General features: G+C 38.8%; 1 protein-coding gene across 2 annotated transcripts in view; it reads right to left on the minus strand.

Annotated features, from left to right (window-relative positions):
- The window catches only part of LOC107681201 (eukaryotic translation initiation factor 4 gamma 2-like), a 14,720-nt gene extending 9,715 nt beyond the window's left edge, over positions 1-5,005 (minus strand). The window contains exons 1-4 of one of the 2 annotated variants that reach the window (XM_016477418.1): positions 4,895-5,005; positions 4,191-4,256; positions 2,061-2,183; positions 1,515-1,617 (exon numbers count right to left, since the gene is read on the minus strand). The gene's annotated coding sequence lies outside the window, so the exon portion shown is untranslated. The remainder of the gene's footprint in view (positions 1-1,514; positions 1,618-2,060; positions 2,184-4,190; positions 4,257-4,894) is intronic. The other variant, XM_016477417.1, reaches the window with a different exon arrangement.
- Between the last annotated feature and the right edge of the window lie 2,865 nt (positions 5,006-7,870).

Here is a 7,870-nt window from a genome sequence, read left to right on the forward strand (position 1 = left end):
CCATAGACAGCAAGGTAACTACCACGTTCAAGGTCCAGAAAAGTACCAAGATGATCGACAAAGTAGTCCGTGTGACATCAGTGGTTCAACTGTAAAGTTACGAAGCTACGAGAATACTTTTTTGCGCAAAGAAAACAAAAATAACGACTTTATTCCATATTTTCGTCTCTACTGCGTCACTTTGGACGCGCGTTCACGACAGTATCATGACGCGAGCGTGTGGCGGAGCCGGCGCTGACCCAGATCCGGCGTGATGACGTCCTTACGCCTGATCTGGGTCAGCGCCGCCATGCGCTCGTGGACCTTGAACGTGGTAGTTACCTTGATGTCTATGGGAGGGTTAGAGAGCCCTCATATTTCATCAAAAATATCTTAAATTGTGTTCCGAAGATGAACGAAGGTCTTACGGGTTTCGAACAACACGAGGGTGAGTAATTAATGACAGAATTTTAATTTTTGGGTGAACTAAACCTTTAAGACTGGTTTTGTGGTCCAGAGTCACAAATGATTTGCAAAGGTCACTTTGTCGCATCCAGTGTAGACAGACTCAAGCTGTCGCACCCGGTGTAGATACGGTGTCTGTGTGTGAGCGAAGAAAACAGCGCATATGTTCATAATTGAGCTCTATTTAGCTCCTTCTCACGCTCAAATGGTTTAAAATTGCTTGAAAGTTTAAACCGACAGTACCTGAAACACATGCAAATTATTAACCTTCATTGTATGATGGCTAAACTTTGCCATTAATCCAACAATCACCTGCGTTTGGAACCCTGTACCTGGTCCATACTAGGCTTGACACTATAGACGGTGCTGACGGTGATACCGGTGTTAAGCCGCAACACCGGTTACGTCACTTGCCCACCGCGTCACCGACCCCCACCGTAGTTTAGATTTTTTTATAGTAATACAAATAATTTAGTTCAGTAAAAGAACAGACACTACAATTAAAAACTGAATGCGGCTGCTCAATGCAGTTGAAGTGCAAAAGCGCCTGTTTGGCAATATTTTGGATTTTGAAAAGCCTGTTGACTTTTGCCATTGACATTCGTTTTGCTAATAAACGTTATACGTTTCTTATTTATTTGGTTATTCCGAATTGCCGCTATTTGAAAGTGAAAGTAAAATGTGCACACCGTTTTTACAAGCCATTTAAAAGCGAAGGAAGGCGAGGAAAAGAGGGAACGCCCCCGCCCCCGCCGTGATACCGGTATTACCGGTGTTGTCACACGTCGATTAACCGGTGGGAAAATTTCCTCACCATCACAACCCTAGTCCATACGGAATAACGATCAGTATACCAAACATCGCACATCCTGCGATGTGACTATCGCAGATGCGCACATCACGATTTCGATGGTGAAACGATATATCGTGCAGCCCTAATACATACATACACACGTTGACGTGCTAATTTCATGTGTAAGAAAAGCCATCTGCTTTGGTACGGAGTATGAAATTTCAGCAGTATTGGTATTGTGACTCTAGCCTACACATATAATGAACAAAACCCTCACCAGCAAGATGATTCCTTTGAGGATGAGCTTTGAATCTACGCCCACATTCAGGAGCTCAAGGCATAGCTTGTCAAACTTTTCAGGGGTCAGTTTATTAAGTATGCTAAAAAAAACAGAAGCAAAATGGTCCATTTTTCAGTAAAACCCATTGAAACAAACAAACAAACAAACCAATTCAAGTACATAGTCTTTTATATCATTCTCGAAAGGTAAATCAGCACAAACTGAATGAGGAGATTCATTTCAGGCTCTTACCCTCTCACTTTCCTGACGATTAAAACACAAGCAAAATGGTTAGTTCTTCAGTGACATCCATTTCCATTGGTTTTTAAAAAGCTAATTAAAGTACATTTGCAACAAAGAATATTCAAATCAAGGAAGAAATGTTTTTCAAAGCCAGACACATGTCTTTACACACTTTTCACAGCAGGACAAGGGAGTGTGTTCTGCTTTCCGCCGTGTATTATATTACTCTCATAAGGTAAATCAGTACAAACTCTATGGTCTCTGCAGTGGTGAATGAGCAGATTCATTTCAGGCTCTTACCCTCTCACTTTCCTGAAGATTGCATCGTGTCGTTCTTTTTCGTTGGAGTTGACATCTCGTCTAGTGCTTCGTGAAGGAACCCATCTCTGAACGTTAGGTCCTGGGGTTTTCCCCAGGAACTCGCTATAAAACAACAGTGCAGAGTCATTGGTTTTGTCAAGGCTTTAGTGACTTACTAATGTCCATCATAAAACATCGGCATTGAAATATCTTTTTGTGCCAATCAGAAAGGATTCTGCCACCACCCGTACATGATTAAAACACTTTAATGGTATTTCCTCACATGAGGTCAACACCTCAGATTCAGGGCAAGCTACTAATAATGTTTACATTTAAAACTAATGTGACAATATTAATAAGTAGTTAAAGGGGTCATATGATGCGATTTCAAGTTTTTCTTTCTCTTTGGAGTGTTACAAGCTGTTCGTGAATAGATAAGATCCCTAAAGTTGCAAAGACTAAAGTCTCAAACCCAAAGAGATATTCTTTATAAAAGTTAAGACTCGTCCACGCCCTCATAAAACGCCTCAGTTAAACACGCCCCCATATGTCTACATCACGACGTGGGAAGATTTGCATAACGCCGCCCAAATGTTCACACAAAGAAAGGCGTAACTTTTATTCTCGCTGTAGTATTGTTGTTGCCGCCGCCATGTCGTGGAGATGCTGTGCGTTTCGTTGTAAAAACGAAACTTTGTTTGGCCTTCCAAAAGAGGACACAACTAGAAATCAGTGGTTACGTTGAATGTACAACACTGTTCCTGAACAGTTCAAACCAAATATTCAGATGTGTGCAACGCATTTTACAGAGGACGAGGACTGTTTCCTGAGAGAGTAGTCTACAATGCCGGTGTTCCGGTGAATTCAGTTCCCCCGTTTCCCCTTCGGCGTGCATGCTGACCATATAGTCTATGATGCTGACTCACAGCCTGTAAGTACGTTTTCATATTTAAAGGATTTGCCACTGACGATTCAAAAGCAAGTTTTGAGCAGTGTAGAGTAGCGCTTGTTGTTTGTCATTTCTCCGATCACAAATGCAGACATGGTTTTACATTTACGCGGCGCGATACGCAACGCAACGCGTAAAAAGACAGTATAAGTCATTATAATCAGTAATTATGTCCCCACTGGATGCAACACATGCCTCGTTTATAATGGGTTTTAATGTTTTTGTCTCGTCGCTCCGGCCAGGACACGGCATCACAGTATGGTAAGGGCCGCAACATTTCCGTCACACGCTTGAGGAATTCGGCCAATCACAACGCACTGGATAGCTGGCCAATCAGAGCACACCTTGCTTTTCAGAACGATGAGCTTTGTAAAAATCGATGCGTTTCAGAAAGGCGGGGCATAGAGGAGAAACAATAATGTACAGTATGTGAAAAATAATGTTTTTTGAACCTTAAACCGCATAAACATTTCATTACACCAAATAGGCCTACACAAAATAATGTTCTTTTTTAGCAATGTCATATGATCCCTTTAATAAGTAATAATCTTTTCTTTCCAATTGAACTATATCCATGTGAAAAGGCTCAAACCAAAAGAGGCGGGCTGGACTTGATTTTGCCTATCAGGAATTGATTGGCTAGTTGTTGTTTGCCATTACTGTGATCTCTTGAGTGACAGGTTGCTGGTAGGGAAAGGTTACGCAATGATGCACAATTCAGAGAACAGATGATATTGTGATTAAACATTATGAAGGGATATGAATTAAATACAAATAAATGCATGAATACATTTATAACAAACATTACATAAAAAGAACAGTTAGTTTTGATTTCATGGTGAGTGACTTCACCCAACTTGATTTTTCTTCAGAAAAACCTACAGTAAAATGTTCTTTTTTTGCTGGTTGCTATTCAGAGTCAACAAATCTTCCCCCCACTTACACAATCAACAAGTCCTCAGGAATTAACTCAACGATGTCGATGATGTAATGATGGTCACTGATGTAGAGGACAGCAATACATTTAAATGAGCTGAGCGGTCAATAAACAAGCGCATTTTATAGATCAAAACTTGAAGTTCATTTTGATTCAGACACGACCAAAAGAGATATCCAAACCAATTTGTTACTTGCCAATTTTTAACATAAAAAAGGTCCATTATTCAATTCTCCAAACGTACCCGTTGCCGACAGACTTGGGATAGTGCTGAGGTGCACCCCTACCTCCTCCTCCGCCCGAAGAAGCACTATAAAAGTGAAAATTCATATTGTGAGTTTTTATTTAAATCACTGGAACTCATTTTCCAATCTATTTTCCCCACATCCCAGGAATTTATATATGAAATACTGAGCTCTTTCTGACCATAAGCTAACAATATGCATCTTATTAAAGGGGTCATATGATGCGATTTCAATTTTTCGTTTCTCTTTGGAGTGTTACAAGCTCTTGGTGCATAAAGAAGATCTGTAAAGTTGCAAAGACTAAAGTCTCAAATCCAAAGAGATATTCTTTATAAAAGTAATGGGTTTTCATGTTTTTGTCTCGTCGCTCCGGCCTGAACAGGGCATCACAGTATGGTAAGGGACGTAACATTTCATAACGCACTGGATAGCTGGCCAATCAGAGCACACCTCGCTTTTCAGACCAATGAGCTTTGTAAAAATTGACGTTTCAGAAAGGCGGGGCATAGAGGAGAAACAATAATGTACAGTACGTGGAAAATAATGTGTTTTTTGAACCTTAAACCACATAAACATTTCATTACACCAAATACACAAAATAATGTTCTTTTTAGCAGCATCATATGACCCCTTTAACTAAACCAATGATCTTCTGAAAAGGCATAGATCCATAAAAACGGTTTATAATAAAGTGTAACGTTACCTGAAACGAGAAGCACCCCCCTCTGCAATCACACTCTCCACTTTGGCGGCTTGACAATGAAAGATCCTCAAAAAGAATGAGAGTGAAAGGGTGGGGGTGTAGAAACACGGCCTAAAAGAGGAGAAAAGCACTTCATTTAGATACATTTACAAAATGGAAATGACAAGCATTTAAGTTCAACTGAAATGTATAGGAGAGATTGTTCTTTAGTCGCACTGAAAAAATGACAATGCGGATAAATGTCAAGAACTGAACTGCCATCAAATCTGAACAAAGCACAGGGCCTCTGCCATGAGCTCAGATTTCACAAAAGAGCCTTGATTTATTAAACAACACATTCAAGCGGCATTATAAGTGGGTTTCTTAAAAGGTTTACGGTCAGTTAATGAAGACTACATACAGACAGTTTAAATGAGCGTACATTTTATGATTATGATAGACAATAACTCAGCTGTTGTCATAGAGCTCCTCTCGTGCATTAGCATTGAGGCTAATTATAGCACAGAAGAAAACGGCCACGATTTGGACATTCAACGTTTAAAGTCAACTCAAGCAAGTGGAAACCAAAACCAGGCATCAAGTTTAATAGCGGGTCGCTTGGCAGTATAATATTCGTTGTTTTATGGTCAAACGGGCGGTTTACCGGCAGGGTGGTGCGAGAGAACAGCTGATCTAATAACCGGACGCCATTTTCTCATAAAGGATCATAAAGCGAGTCAGCAAAGCCGCACCATCAACATATAAACACTCAGCAGCTCACATACTGCGCTAAACCTCTGGGTTTAACTCTGTAGCGGCGCTCGGTTCTCCTGGATAACGGAATGTAGCTGTTATAGGTCTAGCAAACGTAGAAAGCAAGAACATGAGCGCAATCAGAGCCATTTTACAGCAGCAGCAGCAGCCCAGTGACTAACGCAAGTCAGATTAAATTAATCTTACCTTTTCTAAAAGAACTTCAGCTTTGATGGTGTTGGGTTACCAGAAAAGAAAAGAAAAGAAAAAAGATGACGAAAAATAAACTAATTTTATTTAAACGTGAATAAACGTGATTAAAGAGCAGTGCGCCTTGCGGTAACTGGCCACACCGGTATGAGGAGGAAACTGAGACGTTACGCACAGCCGCAACTTTATTCACTGACGAGTCAAACTGCTGGATGGTACGTCATCATCAAGTTTCGCTGCACCTACACTGGACAAAACATTAGGATGCCTAACAGCGGAGTGGATTTTGATTCACCTCAGTAGGTGGAGTCTTTTATACGAGTCATTCGGCATGAAATTAAAGCTCCCTATCTGTTCTCTAAGTGTTATAGATCACGATTTATTCATGCATTCATTAGATTTATTTGTATATTTATTTAAGCCTATTTTTTAATCAAAATATCACAATTGGATCTTCCGACCGACGAATTTCTCTCTGAGTCATTGAATCATTAACCGATTCGTTAACATCGAGTCGACTGAAACAAATCCAATTATATTATTAAATCTATTAAGAGACAAAAAAAGGTTTAAAAACCACAAGCGTTTTCACCACAAATGGCAGCAAAGCACATCCACGTTTTTCATCCATTTTGTTAACTGCTAGGAATGAAATGACTTATAACAATATAATTTCTTAATATAAATATAAACAATATATTATTTAGATACATTTATTTAGTTTTAATAATGTCCTCACATTATTTTAATGGTGTATGGTCATTAGTTTGTATTTTAGTGCTGTCAAACGATTAATCGCGATTAATCGCATCCAAAATAAAAGTTGTTGTTTACATAATATATGTGTGTACTGTGTATATTTATTATGTATATATAAAAATGTGTTTACAGAAATAACCCAGCACTTGTTAGAGTGTACCTTTAACATCAGAAGTAGTGTCTGAATTATTTATTTAGGTTGACTTCAGGTAAATTAGGCCACTTTTGCCACTGAGACTAGTCAAGAAGTGGCCCTATTTACCTCATTTCACCATGTTCCTGGACCAAAAAAAGACTGTGGAGATTCAGACATCCTCCATATAGCAAATATCACCTTTTTTTCTCACTGCAACATCTAAATTTCCTCCGTAATCTGTGGTTATCTGCTATAATGATTTTCTAGCAAATTCAGAATATTTTACCTTCTTCTATTTGTATTTACATTCTTCATATCATTGCAGACACAGCTCAAATGTGATGTCCAATGACCCTAATCAATGCATGTATTATACAGTTTTTTTCAACTGCTTACACACAAAATCTTTACTTGTCACACAATTTCTGAAACCTGACAAACACCAGAACCACACACCAAATCTGCAAAACCATACGCTAATTCTTGGCCTTTGACTCAGTTTTCAATTTCATAAAACACTTTTTGCAAAACACAACACACAATTCTTTATGTAATCTAACAGGAATTAATATTATGGCAAAGGTGTTTGCAAATGTTTGCTTTGGAGATGTGTTTGTGATATTTTGAATGCAGTGCTTCATTTAGCAAGAGATGTGAGGCATTTTGCATTTTGTGTGTGCAATTCTTGGATTTGTGTGTAAAGTTTTGAAAAAAAAAAAGAGGCAAAGTTTTAAAAAAATGTAAGCAGTTGAAAAAAAAACAACTGTAAATGACACTATAAATGATTTGATATGATTGAAATTATAGATATGTACTAAAAAATAAATGTTCCAAAATGCCTCAGAAGAACCATTTAGAGTTGAGACTTCTGGTTCATTAGCCGCTATAGGGAAATAACAAGAAGAATAACAATGGTAAAACTGTTTGCATTACAAACCAGTGTGTTCATAATTAAGATAATAGACTAAAATGGTTAGGTATGTTTTGACGCTGGGATGCTTGTTTATGCTGGTCCTTTGCTGGTTTAAGCTGGTCCTTTGCTGGTTTATGCTGGTCATGTGCTAGCAAAGGACCAGCATAAACCAGCATCCCAGCGTCAAAACATACCTAACCAGCATATGCTGTTTTTTTCAACAGGG

Source organism: Sinocyclocheilus anshuiensis, unplaced genomic scaffold (assembly GCF_001515605.1).
Source record: "Sinocyclocheilus anshuiensis isolate Anshui unplaced genomic scaffold, SAMN03320099.WGS_v1.1 scaffold2202, whole genome shotgun sequence".
Classification (NCBI taxonomy): domain Eukaryota; kingdom Metazoa; phylum Chordata; class Actinopteri; order Cypriniformes; family Cyprinidae; genus Sinocyclocheilus; species Sinocyclocheilus anshuiensis.